The sequence below is a fragment of the Rutidosis leptorrhynchoides genome, chromosome 2 (assembly GCF_046630445.1).
Source record: "Rutidosis leptorrhynchoides isolate AG116_Rl617_1_P2 chromosome 2, CSIRO_AGI_Rlap_v1, whole genome shotgun sequence".
NCBI classification, from domain to species: Eukaryota; Viridiplantae; Streptophyta; class Magnoliopsida; order Asterales; family Asteraceae; genus Rutidosis; species Rutidosis leptorrhynchoides.
The window spans coordinates 211,923,469-211,940,777 of NC_092334.1; positions in this window are offsets into that span (position 1 = coordinate 211,923,469).

Here is a 17,309-nt window from a genome sequence, read left to right on the forward strand (position 1 = left end):
AAATATCTTGTGTAAAATTGTATCGTATTTAATAGTATTTTCTGTAAAAATATAAGCTATTTTATATACTACTCTGCCAAAACATCATATATATAATACTTTTGACCCCATATAAGTAGTGCCTCCAAGTTTTTAATGCAAAAACAACCGCGCCTAATTCCAAATCATGCGTCGTATAATTCTGCTCGTGAATCTTCAATTGTCTAGACGCATAAGCAATTACTTTCATTCGTTGCATTAATACACAACCGAGACCTTGCTTTGAGGCGTCACAATATATCACAAAATCATCATTCCCTTCAGGTAATGACAATATAGGTGCCGTAGTTAACTTTTTCTTCAACAATTGAAACGCTTTTTCTTGTTCATCCTTCCATTCAAATTTCCTCCCTTTATGCGTTAATGCAGTCAAGGGTTTTGTTATTTTGGAAAAATCTTGGAGGAATCTCCTGTAATAACCAGCTAGCCCTAAAAATTGGCATATGTGTTTCGGAGTTTTCGGGGTTTCCCACTTTTCAACGGTTTCAATCTTTGCTGGATCCACCTGAATACCTTCTTTGTTCACTATATGACCTAGGAATTGAACTTCTTCCAACCAAAATGCACACTTTGAAAACTTAGCGTACAGTTTTTCTTTTCTCAGCAACTCTAGCACTTTTCTCAAATGTTCTTCGTGCTCTTGATCATTCTTCGAGTAAATAAGTATGTCATCGATTAAAACAATGACAAACTTGTCAAGATATGGCCCACATTCTCAGTTCATGAGGTCCATGAACACAGCTGGTGCATTAGTCAATCCAAACGGCATAACCATAAACTCGTAATGACCGTAATGCGTCCTAAAAGCAGTCTTTAGAATATCATCCTCCTTCATCCGCATTTGATGATATCCAGAACGTAAATCGATCTTCGAATAAATAGACGAGCCTTGTAGTTAATCAAATAAGTCGTCGATTCTCGGTAGTAGGTAGCGGTTCTTGATGGTAAGTTTGTTCAACTCTCGGTAGTCGATATAAAACCTGAATGTACGATCTTTATTCTTGACAAACAAAACAGGAGCTCTCCATGGTGATGTGCTTGGTCGAATGAAACCACGCTCTAAAAGTTCCTGTAACTGACTTTGTAATTCTTTCATTTCGCTGGGTGCGAGTCTGTATGGAGCACGAGCTATTGGTGCAACTCCTGGTACAAGGTCTATTTGAAATTCAACGGATCGATGTGGGGGTAATCCCAGTAATTCTTTCTTAAAATACATCGGGAAATTCTTTTGCGACGGGAACATCACTGATGTTCTTTTCTTCAGGTTTAACTTCCTCGATGTGTGCTAGAATGACGTAAAAACTTTTTCTTATTAGTTTTTGCGCCTTCGAACTACTAATAAGATTTAACTTCGCGTTGTTTTTTTCTCTGTACACCATTAAAGGTTTTCCTTTTTCACGCATAATGCGAATCGCATTTTTGTAACAAACGACCTCTGCTCTTACCTTCTTTAACCAGTCCATGCAAATTATTACATCAAAACTCCCTAACTCCACTGGTATTAAATCAATCTTAAATGTTTCATCACCCAGTTTAATTTCTCTATCCCGACATATATTATCTGCTAAAATTAATTTACCATTTGCTAATTCGAGTAAAAAATTTATTATCCAAAGGCGTCAATGGGCAACTTAATTTAGCACAAAATTCTCTACTCATATAGCTTCTATCCGCACCCGAATCAAAAAAAATATAAGCAGATTTATCGTCAATAAGAAATGTACCCGTAACAAGCTCTGGGTCTTCCTGTGCTTCTGCTGCATTAATATTGAAAACTCTTCCACGGCCCTGCCCATTAGTATTCCCCTTATTCGGGAAATTTTTAATAATGTGGCGTGGTTTTCCACATTTATAACAAACAGCGTTGGTATTACTTGCTTCGACACTATTCGTTCCGGCATTACTTGTTCTGACACTATTTGTTCCTTTAGTTCTGTTAAACTTTGGTCCGTAGACCACACACTTTGTCACGATATGACCATTTCTTTTACACCTGTTGCAAAATGTCGTGCAAACCCCCTGATGATTTTCTTCACACCTATGACATGGCTGTTTTTGGTTTTTGTTGCCGTTGTTGTTATTGAGGTTTTTGTTGGGATTATTATTGTTGTTGAAACGGTTGTTGTAGTTGTTGGGATGTTTGTTGTAGTTATTGTTAGGATTGCGGTTATTGTTGAGATTGTTGTTGCGGTTGTTGGGATAGTTGTTGCGATTGTGGTTGTAATTGTTATTGTTGTTGTACTGGTGACTCTTGTCACCGTTTTCCTCCCACTTCCTCTTGAGTTGTTTCGTGTTAGCTTCTTCAGCCGCCTGCTCTTTAATTCTTCCCTCAATCTAATTTATGAGTTTATGAGCCATTCGACTTGCCTTTTGTATGGAAGCGGGCTCGTGTGAACTCACATCTTCTTGAATCCTTACTGGTAACCCTTTTACAAACGCGTCGATCTTCTCTTCTTCATTTTCGAATGCTCCCGGACACAATAGGCACAACTCTGTCAATCGTCGTTCATATGTGGTAATATCAAACCCTCATTTTCGTAACTCTCTAAGCTCTACCTTAAGCTTATTGACTTCTTTTCTAGGACGGTACTGCCCGTTCATCAATTGCTTGAATGCCTTCCACGGTAGTGCGTAAGCAGCATTTTGTCCTACCTGTTCAAGATAGGTGTTCCACCACATTAACGCAGTACCTGTGAAGGTATGCGTAGCGTACTTAACTTTGTCCTCTTCAGTACACTTACTTATGGCAAACACCGATTCGACTTTCTCGGTTCACCGTTTCAATCCAATTGGTCCTTCGATTCCATCAAATTCCAAAGGTTTGCAGGCAGTGAATTCTTTGTAGGAGCATCCTACACGATTTCTTGCACCATTAGCTGCATTGCTAGATTCAGAGTTATTGTTGGTATGTAGCGCAGCCTGTACTGCGGCTATGTTTGCAGCAAGAAAGGTACGAAATTCCTCTTCGCTCATATTCATGGTGTGTCGAGTAGTCGGTGCCATTTCCTTCAAAATAGCCAACTAAATCGAGTTAATCATACAGAATATTAAGAGTAGTCAATAGTATTTGGTAGCATAATATGAACTCATTTATAAAAGCTTTTTCTTCATATTAGCGTTTTATAAGTTTAAATTCGGGTACTACCTACCCGTTAAGTTCATACTTAGTAGCTAATATATAATTCAACTACTACAATTCCATATGAAAAACTGATTATAATAATATATCACATACAAATATTCTTCAAACTTACAACTTCGCTATATTACATGTAACATGAAATATAGTACACTTTGATACATGATAGTTTTTGAAGATATATCTAGTTAATACGCAAGTTGTTCAGCAAAGAAAATAAAGACACGAATTCATAAGTCCAGAAACAAGTCATGCATTCTGGTTTTACTAAGATGACTTCCCATCCTTGGTCTTGTGGAAAATAACCGTTATGACCATTGGCTAGGCAGCATGTTGTAATGTCGTCAAAAGGATGAGGGTTTCGTAATGTCCAACAGCCCTGTAATAATCTAAAAACCTTTTTTCTCACCCCAACTACTGAATCCATCACTTGTGGGAAGGTTTTATTTAAAAGCTGCAATCCGATGTTTTTTTTCTCACTTTGGTAAGAAGCAAACATCACTAACTCGTAAGCATAACATGCTTCTTTATGTTGCATGTTAGAAGCTCTTTCTAATTCACGAAATCCTATGTTGGGATATGTTGAGTCAAAATAGGTTCTTAACCTGTGGCGTAAAATTGCATTTGGTTCCCTGCATTTAACGCTTTAAAGAAAACACGGCGTAACTTACGGTCTCCCCAATGTGATATACCCCACCTATCAAAGGAAAGCCTTTTATAAACTAAGGCATTTCTGAAAAGTCTTTCAAATGTTTGACAAGTTAATTTTGCCATAATTAATTGTGCTGTTGAATTCTGACCGACTCTAGACAAGATTTCCTCAATCATATCCTCTGGTAGATCTTCTAAAATATTCAGTTGTCTACCCTTAACATCTATTTTGTTTTTATACTGTAAAATAGACAAGGATTAGATTCGTAAAAGATAATTAACAAACAATACAAGTAATTTTTACATAGAACATAGAAGTATAAGCACACTACAATACATATAATACACAACATGATTACAACCCTCTAATTTGAATCACTGGTTTCTTCTTTTTCGGACTTGGTTCGTTTTCCTAATTTTCTAGGAATATATGGTGTTCCTCTAATACGAGCCGTCATTTTCCATAATGGTTTAGAAAAACCTGGTGGTTTAGAGGTTCCCGGGTCATTGTTACATTTTAGGAAATATGGATGTTGTCGATACATATAAAGTTCATCAAGGTTGGTAGGAAATGTGTTTAGTTGATTTTAAAAGTCAAGTTAGAAGGATTAACTTTTGTTTGCGAACAAGTTTAGAATTAACTAAACTATGTTCTAGTGATTTCAAGTTTAAACCTTCGAATAAGATAGCTTTATATGTATGAATCGAATGATGTTATGAACATCATTACTATCTCAAGTTTTGTGGATAAACCTACTGGAAAAGAGACAAATGGATCTAGCTTCAAAGGATCCTTGGATGGCTTGAAAGTTCTTGAAGCAGAATCATGACACGAAAACAAGTTCAAGTAAGATTTCCACTCGAAATAAGATTGTTATAGTTATAGAAATTGAATCAAAGTTTGAATATGAGTATTACCTTATATTAGAAAGATATCTTACTGTAAATAAGAAAGATTTCTTGAGGTTGGATAATCACTTTACAAGATTGGAAGTAAGCTAGCAAACTTGGAAGTATTCTTGATTTTATGAAACTAGAACTTATATAATTTATGAAGAACACTTAGAACTTGAAGATAGAACTTGAGAGAGATCAATTAGATGAATAAAATTGAAGAATGAAAGTGTTTGTAGGTGTTTTTGGTCGTTGGTATATGGATTAGATATAAAGGATGTGTAATTTTGTTTACATGTAAATAAGTCATGAATGATTACTAATATTTTTGTAATTTTATGAGATATTTCATGCTAGTTGCCAAATGATGGTTCCCACATGTGTTAGGTGACTCACATGGGCTGCTAAGAGCTGATCATTGGAGTGTATATACCAATATTACATACATCTAAAAGTTGTGTATTGTACGAGTATGAATACAGGTGCATACGAGTAGAATTGTTGATGAAACTGAACGAGGATGTAATTGTATGCATTTTTGTTAAGTAGAAGTATTTTGATAAGTGTCTTGAAGTCTTTCAAAAGTGTATGAATACATATTAAAACACTACATGTATATACCTTTTAACTAAGTCGTTAAGTCATCGTTAGTCGTTACATGTAAATATTGTTTTGAAACCTTTAGGTTAACGATCTTGTTAAATGTTGTTAACACATTGTTTATTATATCTAAAGAGATGTTAAATTATTACATTGTTAATACACTTAATGATATATTTACTTATCATTTAACATAATTAACCAAGTGTATCAATATCTTAATATGATTCATATGTACTTAGTAAGACGTTGTTATAACGATAATCATTATATATATCGTTTTCGTGTTTCTTAATTCAATAGTCTCATTTTTATGTATATAACTCATTGTTAAAATACCTAATGAGATACTTACTTATCATAATATCATGTTAACTATATATATAACCATATATATGTCATCATATAGTTTTTACAAGTTTTTAACATTCGTGAATCACCGGTCAACTTGGGTGGTTAATTGTCTATATGAAACCTATTTCAATTAATCAAGTCTTAACAAGTTTGATTGCTTAACATGTTGGAAATACTTAATCATGTAAATAACAATTTCATTTAATATATATAAACATGGAAAATTTTGGGTCACTACACCTAATACATTAAGTACACTTTAAATACACATACTAGTTGGACTGGACACCAACGTTTAACACTTGAGCATTTAATGACCTAATGCATTAAATGACTCTCATCCACCAAAACCGCCCATTAATGGCCATGACTCATCATAAATCACTAAAAGCTAGTGATTTGAGCCTACTAACACCAACTAACACAATTTATGGGTATTTCATACCCATCTCATCCAACTAGGTCAACAATCACCCATTTGACCCATTTTAATACTTAGACTTACAATTTTAGTCAAACATGACCCATTAATAAGTCTTTCATCATTTTACAAGTATATTAGTGACTAACAACACAATTAACACTTACATAATCCTAATTACATGACTAAACCCTATATTAACTCCATTTGGGTTTCCTTACATCAAATTAACCCAAATTCACCCATTAAATCCCCAAATGGGTCTTACAAGTCTCAAATGGCCAACACTATCCACTCGTAGCTAAGAACGAGGAGAACAACTTTACTTCTTGCTCCCAAGATCAAATCTCAAATCTTCACTCTCAAATCTCACTTTGAAATTAAATGGGTTTTTATGTTTTGAGAGGAAATAGAGAAAGAAAATGGAAAAGAAATGAATAACAATGGATAAGTGGTTGATATTTAATGCCCCCATCAGATCTACACGCGAAAAGACAAAATTACCCTCGAACTACTCTTTTTAAAACTGAAAATCGGATTAGTTGGCCCAGCGGGTCGCGTCGCGACACCCAAATGCCGCGGCACGGCATTACACCTTTTTCTGAACTGTTTTTGCCTCCTCCTGATTTTGGTTTATGTAGATCATCGCGGCGCGACCAGCCCCCTCGCGGCGCGACATTTGCCTAAGGCTGACCAGTTTCGACAACATTAACCCAACAATTAATTATTTGACTTTTCGTTCTCGATTCCTATATACGCCTAAACTTCATCTTTAAGTATCACATGACTTAACACCATCAAAATGAAATGTCCCGTTCATATTGATTATAAACGTTCCATATTAATTGATTTCGTCGCGAGGTTTTGACCTCTATATGAGACGTTTTTCAAAGACTGCATTCATTTTTAAAACAACCATAACCTTTATTTTATCTATAAAGTTTTAAAAAGCATTACGTAGATTATCATTAAAATATACCATTTACACATGACCATTACATAATGGTTTACAATAAGAATATATTACATCAAAAATAAGTTTCTTGAATGCAGTTTTTACATAATATCATACAAGCATGGACTCCATATCTTGTCCTTATTTTAGTATGTGTGACAACCCGGAAATTTCCAATAAAATTTAAACTTTATCTTTATATTATTCCGACACGATAAACAAAGTTTGTTAAGTTAAATCTCAAGAATTTTAAACTGTGTTCATACATTCATTATAACCTCGACCAAATTCTGACGATTCATGAACCGTTATATATAAATAGATATGTATATATATGTATATACATACATATATATATATATATATATATATATATATATATATATATATATATATATATATATATATATATATATATATATATATATATATATATATATATTATAACTTGAGAATATTAATAAAGTATTAAACGTATATTACTTTACACGAACGTATTTGTTTCAATATGTTTATCGATGGAATTAGAAGATAATATCAAATGATTGATTTATCAGATACATTGTGATATGATTACGGGTCGATGTTATGAGGTCCACTGTGATTTAAGAAATCTATTCTTTTTGACAACATTCGGAAAATGGTAAAGTGATTTATAAGTAAGAACGTGGAGTGTAAATAACTTAGCTGTTGGATATCGACAAGTTAAGTAACTCGACATTTTTCATACGTTTATTTAACCTTTGGACTTTATCCCATGCTTCACCAACAGACCGTAATTTAAAAACTTGAAACCTATTATGAATATATATGATTCTACTTTTCTAAAACGTTTTATTATATAACGATTTCCATTATTTTAACCTTTTAACAAAATGATTCTTAAATATATTTAGTTTTGGTAAACAAAATTATCATATTTATTTGATTTATTTTCAAACGTACAAAAATGTTTTTAGTTTAAAAAGAACTTTATTATTAAAACGTATATAACTTTTATAAATATCTAGAACCACTTTTGACAACTCATTACTTAACCAGTATGATAAAGATAACGATATTTATATTTTATTTTATTAAATATAAATAATGATTTAAATTAATTTTATATATATTTATAGCGTATTATACGTACATAGTTTTATACTTTTACTATACTTTAACTTTACCTTTACTTTACTTTTACTTTACTTTAACTTTAATAATTTACTTTAATAATTCATACATTAATAATTCACTTTAATAATTCATACTTTAATAATCCACTTTAATAATTCATACTTTAATAATTCACTTTAATAATTCATACTTTAATAATTCACTTTAATAATTCAAAAATCTATTATAAATAGAATTCAATAGGTTTCATTATTTCATAGAAACTTGAAATATATTTCTCTAAACTCTCTCAATTGACTTACATATATATATTTACTCAGTATTATTTCAAGATATTATTAGTATACATAAAATACTACGACGAGGTCATGAGCGTATTATTTCAAAATGGATTTTTCGAGCGGGATAGAGCTAAGGAAAACATGGGTTATAGCTATGGAGGTGATGGGTATGGTTCATGGGTATGCTTGTGAGGTCAATCTAGTGTTTATCGTCTCCATTGCGTCTACGTACCTTTCCTGCAATATTGAATCTCAATATTGATACGTGAGTACTCGTAAATTATTTTTACATATTAATAGTGTATCCCTGACTAGTGCTCGAGAATATAGGATTATGCATGCTTGTACTTTTGATATTGCCCTTAGATAGGTTATGTTGAATACTGAATTAGTTACACTTGCGGTTGAGATAAGGTATAAGATATGCATGTCCTTGGAAGGCTAGCGAAAAATTGAGAACTTTTCATTTAGATATCGAATGGGTTCGATGAACGGATTAGAAGTTATAGTCAATTGAATTTTTATAAAAGTGATTATTATTATCGTCGTTATTACCGTCGTTCTAGTTTTATCTTATTATTATCATTATTAATAAATGGAATTATCATTAAAAATTGTTATTTTTATTATTATTACTATTGTTATCATCGTTAAAGTTATAATTAGTATTATTATTATTATTATTATTATTATTATTACTATTATCTTATTATTATTATTATTATTATTATTATTATTATTATTATTATTATTATTATTATTATTATTATTATTATTATTATTATTATTATTATTATTATTATTATTATCATTATTAATATATATATCACTATTTAAAAATGGTTATTGTTATTGTTATTATTATTATTATTATCATTAAAATAGTTATTAGTATTATTAATAATATCATAGTAATTATCATTATTAGTATTATTGTAATTAAAACTAATATTAGTAACACCTAATTCTTTTTAGTACTATTATTATTAGTATTATGAACACAACATAAAAGACGATTAAAAGCTATTAAACAAAACGATTAGGAAATAATGAGTATGAGTATCATTATAAAATTAAAATATTATAAGATATTGATCTAGATAATATTATCATTCTAATTATTTTTATCATTACTATTATTATTAAAAGTATCGTTAGTATTAAAACTATCATTTTAACAAAAAATATCATTTTAATAGAAATGTCATTGTTATTATAAAATATCATTATTATTATCATTTTAAATAGAATTATTATTTTAAAGTTAATATTAAAAAGTATCGTAAATATTAAAGTTATCATAATTAGAATTATCGTTTTATTATAATATCATTATTAGTAAATATAAATATTGATATTTTTATTAAAAGAATAATAATTTTTATTATTGCAAAATAATACAACTTTTACTTATTATTATTATCAATGTTATTTTATCAAATAAATATGTAATACAAATAATATAATTACCTTAATAAAACCTATCATAATATTTTTTTAAATTAACTTTATAAATTTTATTACTTAAGATATATAAAAGTATATTTTTATATAAAATTTTATTTATTAATAAATGAATTATATTATTTACTCTATTAAATCTTTTAAAAATATTTAAAAATATAAAACGACGATATTTAAACTATATAATAATCATGTATAAATTTTGGAAATCATTTTGAGTCAAATTAACTTTTGTTGACCTTTGCATATTAGTCTCGAGCATTAGGATTGTGGTACACTATGACTTGACCTAATTTGCTAGACAAATATTGACCAGCACATATATATACATAATTAATTTAGGTTCGTGAATCCGAGGCCAACCTTGCACTTGTTCAATGACGTTATATGTATTTTTACTACGAAATACAGTATGGTGAGTTTCATTGGCCTTTTTACCCTTTATATTATTGGGCTGAGAATACATGCGCAATTTTTATAAATGATTTACAAAATAGGCACAAGTACGTGAAACTACATTCTATGATTGAATTATCGAAATCGAATATGCCCCTTTTTATTAAGTCTGGTAATCTAAGAATTAGGGAACAGGCACCCTAATTGACGCGAATCCTAAAGATAGATCTATTGGGCCTAACAAACCCCATCCAAAGTACCGGATGCTTTAGTACTTCGAAATTTATATCATGTCTGAAGGAGGATCCTGGAATGATGGGGATATTCTTATATGCATATTGTTAATGTCGGTTACCAGGTGTTCAATCCATATGAATGATTATTTTTGTCTCTATGCATGGGACGTATATTTATGAGAACTGGAAATGAAATTCTTGTGGTCTATTAAAATGATGGAAATGAATGATTATGATAAACTAATGAACTCACCAACCTTTTGGTTGACACTTTAAAGCATGTTTATTCTCAGGATTAAAAGAAATCTTCCGCTGTGCATTTGCTTGTTTTAAAGATATTACTTGGAGTACTTCATGGCATATTTCGAAGAACGTTGAATTCGAGTCATTGAGTTCATCAAAGATTACTATTAAGTTAGTTTATAATTGGATAGTGGATATTATGAAATGGTATGCATGCCTGTCAATTTTCGATGTAAAGAAAGTTTGTCTTTTAAAAACGAATGCAATGTTTGTAATATGTATCATATAGAGGTCAAATACCTCGCTATGTAATCAACTATTGTGAATCGTTTATAATGTATATGAACGGGTCCTTTCAGTTGGTATCAGAGCGGTGGTCTTAGCGAACCAGGTCTGCATTAGTGTGTCTAACTGATAAGTCGTTAGGATGCATTAGTGAGTCTGGACTTCGACCGTGTCTGCATGTCAAAAGTTTTGCTTATCATTTCTAGTCGGAAATCATCTGCTTATCATCCTTAGGAAATTACCTGCTTATCATTATTAGTCTAGACAAGTCTTGCTACATTAATTGCATGAGTAGTGTATAGACAAAATTCATATCTTAGCGTATCTACTAAATCATATCTTATCATATCTATTACTGTAAACTTTGCCTGACATATTCCATAAATTTCTCCGTAATCTACGAAATCTTTTGATCTATATACATATATGGATATCCTATGTAAATATAATACCACCCGATAGCCATAAAATCATTTTATATCGAAAAATCCTTTATCCAATCGTACGAAATGGAAGTTGTCATCTGTTCAAGTCACTCGGATTCTGAAATGGAATCTCACTCAAGCTCCGAAAGCAGTGTGACCGGAATGGATCAACCAATCTGTCATCATCTATTCTGGATGAATTGGGGATGGGTTGGTAGTCTCCTCAATCATTGGAGACAAGAAGAAGGCGATCCTTTCCATCCACCACATTGCCCTCTTGACGAAGAACCTGAAGCACTTACCGGCGAAACCTGTCCGAAACACCATTTTCTCTCTCATTTCCAGAGTATCTCGTCACGATTATATACTCCATCAAATTCTAGATTTTATTTATCCGCTCGTCCGAACCGACAATCACCCCGGTGTAATAGAAGAAGTCAACGAGCTTCACGCTCGGGTCGTGGCTTTGGAGAATATGGTGCAGAATTTACAAACACCAGCAGCAGCACCAGCAGCATAACCAGTACCACCATCATCAACGCCAACAGTACCATTACCACCTCCAACCACAACTGCGTCGTAAACCTCAACTTCATAATCTGTCCCACGAGCATCAACGTCATACGCACCATAGATATCAAGGAATACCAGCAACAATAACTGACGATGTATTAATTCATAACTTCATTGGAGAAACATTCCACGGAGATTATGTAATCTCTAAAGTCTTAGAGATTATCTAATCTAGCCCTAACCATAAATCAGTTAAGCGAACCAAAATGATAGAAGGAAGAGTAGAAACCCTGACAAAAATGGTGTGTGATTAACAAGCTAAACTTGTTTTACCAACAGCATCAACAGTACCGTCAGCGTCACCAGCATCGTCATTACAGTCAACATCAGAATCAACAACACCTATAACATCACAAACTCCGTCAGTTCAAGAATCTCTGTGGACATCATTACGAATCAATAACGCATATATTGTATCAAGGAGTTATGAAGAGTTAACTCATTCCCTCTGAAGAAATTATATGTATATTTTATATATACATATTTTGAAATAAAAATAAATCTTTCCGTGCTAAGCTATTGTGTGTGAATCTTAACTACTCGGTTAATTCATCTTACAAATATGCAATAATGTACGTCCTTCACCCGCAACTTAACCATCGTTAACTACAATCTCTGTCTCAATTCAACAAATTCCAATTCATAATAAATCAAGTATATATTTGATTTTACACTTTCATCATCGATGTAACCGAAACTTCTCAGATACCATCACTCGTACTTTGCGAAGTTCACAAGAATTTAACAAAAATCAACATCACGCCGAAACAAATAACGAAGTATTGATTCGTAATTTCAATATTATTGAAGAAATACTTATGTAATCTCTAAAGCCTTCAAGGGATTATTCAATTCTAGTTTCAACCGTAAATCGAATGAGTTTAATTTAGTATTAACTCATTAAAATTTATGTTATATCTGAGGAGAATATATACATATATATTTTCACAAAGACTGTAATAAAATTCTTATGTACAAAATATTAATTGTGAAATTTTTTAACGGGTAGGTAATACCCAAGAGATATATATATTCACAATTAATATGTTACATTCTTCGAATCTGATCAAGCAAATTATCAACTATACTTCCTACTTTCACAATAATATACATTCTTTCATAGAGATCAAAACAACCATACTCATTCAAACCCAATTACAAATTTTGATTTTGAAACCTCAGAATTCAATTCGAGATATAACCGGTATCATCACTTTTAGATTCCTACATCTTTCAAAGCTATACTTTGACTTCAAAACTGTGTTAGAACATCAAATGTATATTAACGATTACAATTTGTGTTCAAACCCTTCGAAAATATCTGAAGACACTTCAAATAATGAGCAATCGAGATGATGATCCAACCACATATTACCCACAGTTAGGTACTTAAAAAGCACTCGAAACCAAAGTCATAATTTCACACATATCTGTGTCAGATTCTTTGACATTTATTAGCAAAAATAACTTTGCAATTCCTTTTCAAAGTAGCCAGTTTTGTCACAGCTCCAGCAAGTCAACTTCGATTTTTCAGTCAGACTAACCTTATTATAACCTTGAGATATACACCATCGTTACCAGGGAACCTTTTACATCCCACCACATTATTAGCAGATGTACCAACAAGTTCATTACCCTTTGACTTTAACCTCTCCAAAAAGTCATTATAGTTATTCATTGAAACCCCACCATTTACTCATTCGCATCTTGTAACAAGAATTTCCATACGAATCATCGGGAATTAGCAATCATTAATTTGAAATCTCGCAGCATGTCTACGCCAACAGTTATATGTGTACGTACAACGTCTATCTCCTGGACTTACATTCTTTGAATGTGAAGTTTCTGAAAAACACCTTGAACTGCGAACTAGTTCTTGAAATGCTGACGAAGCAGCAACAACTGTAAACGATCTTAACAGTAAAAAGTTTGATGATAAAGAATAGTGTATTGGAAAAGCTCAGAAAAAGAGAAGTTTTGGAACTGGAAAACGGATTGAGCAAAGTATGAAAGAGGCTGTGGACAAATCACATGGGCGAAACATGCCTTCAAAGAATCTAAATGATTCAGTACCTGCTGAAGTCATTAAAGGAATACCTTGCTCTTGACTCTAAACCCCTGCGGACAATATTCTTCATCATCCTCTGATATTAGAAATTCTAAGATATCATCATATCTTTCATTATAAATATCCTCCATATTTCTGAAGATATTTTATTAATTATTCTTATCCGAAATCATTTACCTCTTCGCGCTATCTGTATTACATCATAAAAGAAACTATTTTAGTTTCTAAATTCTGAAACATTCGAGTTTAAAATAGGAATATTTTTTTTTTTGAAGTAGTGTTGGGAGCTGAAGCATGAGTTAGTATAATATAATGACACTTTATCAACGTGATTATATTACAGTAATTCATGCTGAGTTTCTAAATGGAACGTGATGATTCACAGATCATAACGTCATCATGTGTCATGTTACACGACTCCTATATTCTATTTAATCTCTAAAATATCAAGAAAATATTTCTTGATGATTCGGTCTTTTCTAGGGTATTCTGGTAACTTAACAAATCAAGATCGTGCCATTACAATTTCCTTCTTAGAACATTAACTATGTTCATTCAGAAATTCATATCTACGAATTCTGTACCATTACATACGGTGCTTAATCTCAAGAAGAGGAAACGAAAGAATGAAGCTCCGAAATAGAAATAGGAGTATAAATCGCAGCAAATAGAAGGGAGCATTAACTGTGGATGACAATAATTATAGAAGATAGAAGCAGGGACTTCGAAATATAAAGGAGGATATAAAGCCCAACGACGACCCAGAAATTATAAACCATATATATCGATGCATATAGTAATATAAAGACACGGGAGAACTAAAAACACTATAAAACTAAGAGTATAGTAAAAGTAAATAGATTCTTCCGGTGGCAGATGAAAGAAAAGAATGACAGATATGAAAGTTAGGAGTATATCAAGAATCAGAACTGGATGGAGCATATTAGTGAATAAAAGGTGTGAGTTGTGAAAATAAGAAAACGAAGGGGGTGGATATATAGTAAAATATCCGATAGAGCAATCAAAACATATTATCGCATTTAATCAAAGCTGATCTTAACTTCCTTAATTTCCGAAGAACTAAATCTTATTACGAAGATTTTCTCTAAATTCCTAGAATTTCGGAAATCAACCGTGACTATGTCATTGGTTAAAAAGAACGTGCATTTACTCATTTCATTTTTTTGTGATAACTTCACTCGTACCCTTCACAAAAATCAAATTGCTTTATCTATATTACTTGATGATAATAAAACTCTAATTTTCAACTCGTATACGTCATGAAAACATACTTATTGTCAGCCATGACCATTCCATTCAAATTTCGGGACGAAATTTCTTTAACGGGTAGGTACTGTGACAACCCGGAAATTTCCAATCAAATTTAAACTTTATCTTTATATTATTCCGACACGATAAACAAAGTTTGTTAAGTTAAATCTCAAGAATTTTAAACTGTGTTCATACATTCATTATAACCTCGACCAAATTTCGACGATTCATGAACCGTTATATATAAATAGATATGTATATATATGCATATATATATATATATATATATATATATATATATATATATATATATATATATATATATATATATATATATATTATAACTTGAGAATATTAATAAAGTATTAAACGTATATTACTTTACACGAACGTACTTGTTTCAATATGTTTATCGATGGAATTAGAAGATAATATCAAATGATTGATTTATCAGATACATTGTGATATGATTACGGGTCTATGTTATGAGGTCCACTGTGATTTAAGAAATCTATTCTTTTTGACAACATTCGAAAAATGGTAAAGTGATTTATAAGTAAGAACGTGGAGTGTAAATCACTTAGCTGTTGGATATCGACAAGTTAAGTAACTCGACATTTTTCATACGTTTATTTAACCTTTGGACTTTATCCCATGCTTCACCAACAGACCGTAATTTAAAAACTTGAAACCTATTATGAATATATATGATTCTACTTTTCTAAAACGTTTTATTATATAACGATTTCCATTATTTTAACCTTTTAACAAAATGATTCTTAAATATATTTAGTTTTGGAAAACAAAATTATCATATTTATTTGATTTATTTTCAAACATACAAAAACGTTTTTAGTTTAAAAAGAACTTTATTATTAAAACGTATATAACTTTTATAAATATCTAGAACCACTTTTGACAACTCATTACTTAACCAGTATGATAAAGATAACGATATTTATATTTTATTTTATTAAATATAAATAATGATTTAAATTAATTTTATATATATTTATAGCGTATTATACGTACATAGTTTTATACTTTTACTATACTTTAACTTTACCTTTACTTTACTTTTACTTTACTTTAACTTTAATAATTTACTTTAATAATTCATACATTAATAATTCACTTTAATAATTCATACTTTAATAATCCACTTTAATAATTCATACTTTAATAATTCACTTTAATAATTCATACTTTAATAATTCACTTTAATAATTCATACTTTAATAATTCACTTTAATAATTCAAAAATCTATTATAAATAGAATTCAATAGGTTTCATTATTTCATAGAAACTTGAAATATATTTCTCTAAACTCTCTCAATCGACTTACATATATATATTTACTCAGTATTATTTCAAGATATTATTAGTATACATAAAATACTACGACGAGGTCATGAGCGTATTATTTCAAAATGGATTTTTCGAGCGGGATAGAGCTAAGGAAAACATGGGTTATAGCTATGGAGGTGATGGGTATGGTTCATGGGTATGCTTGTGAGGTCAATCTAGTGTTTATCATCTCCGTTGCGTCTACGTACCTTTCCTGCAATATTGAATCTCAATATTGATACGTGAGTACTCGTAAATTATTTTTACATATTAATAGTGTATCCCTGACTAGTGCTCGAGAATATAGGATTATGCTGTGACAACCCGAAAATTTCCAACCAAATTAAACTTTAATCTTTATATGTTTCCGACACGATAAACAATATTTGTTAAGTTAAATTTCAAGAATTTTAAACTATGTTCATACATTCATTCAACCTCGATCAAGTTCCAACGATTCACGAACCTTTAAACGAATATGATTATATATGTATATGTGTATATATATTATAACTTGAAACGTAAACAAAATATTAGATTAAATAC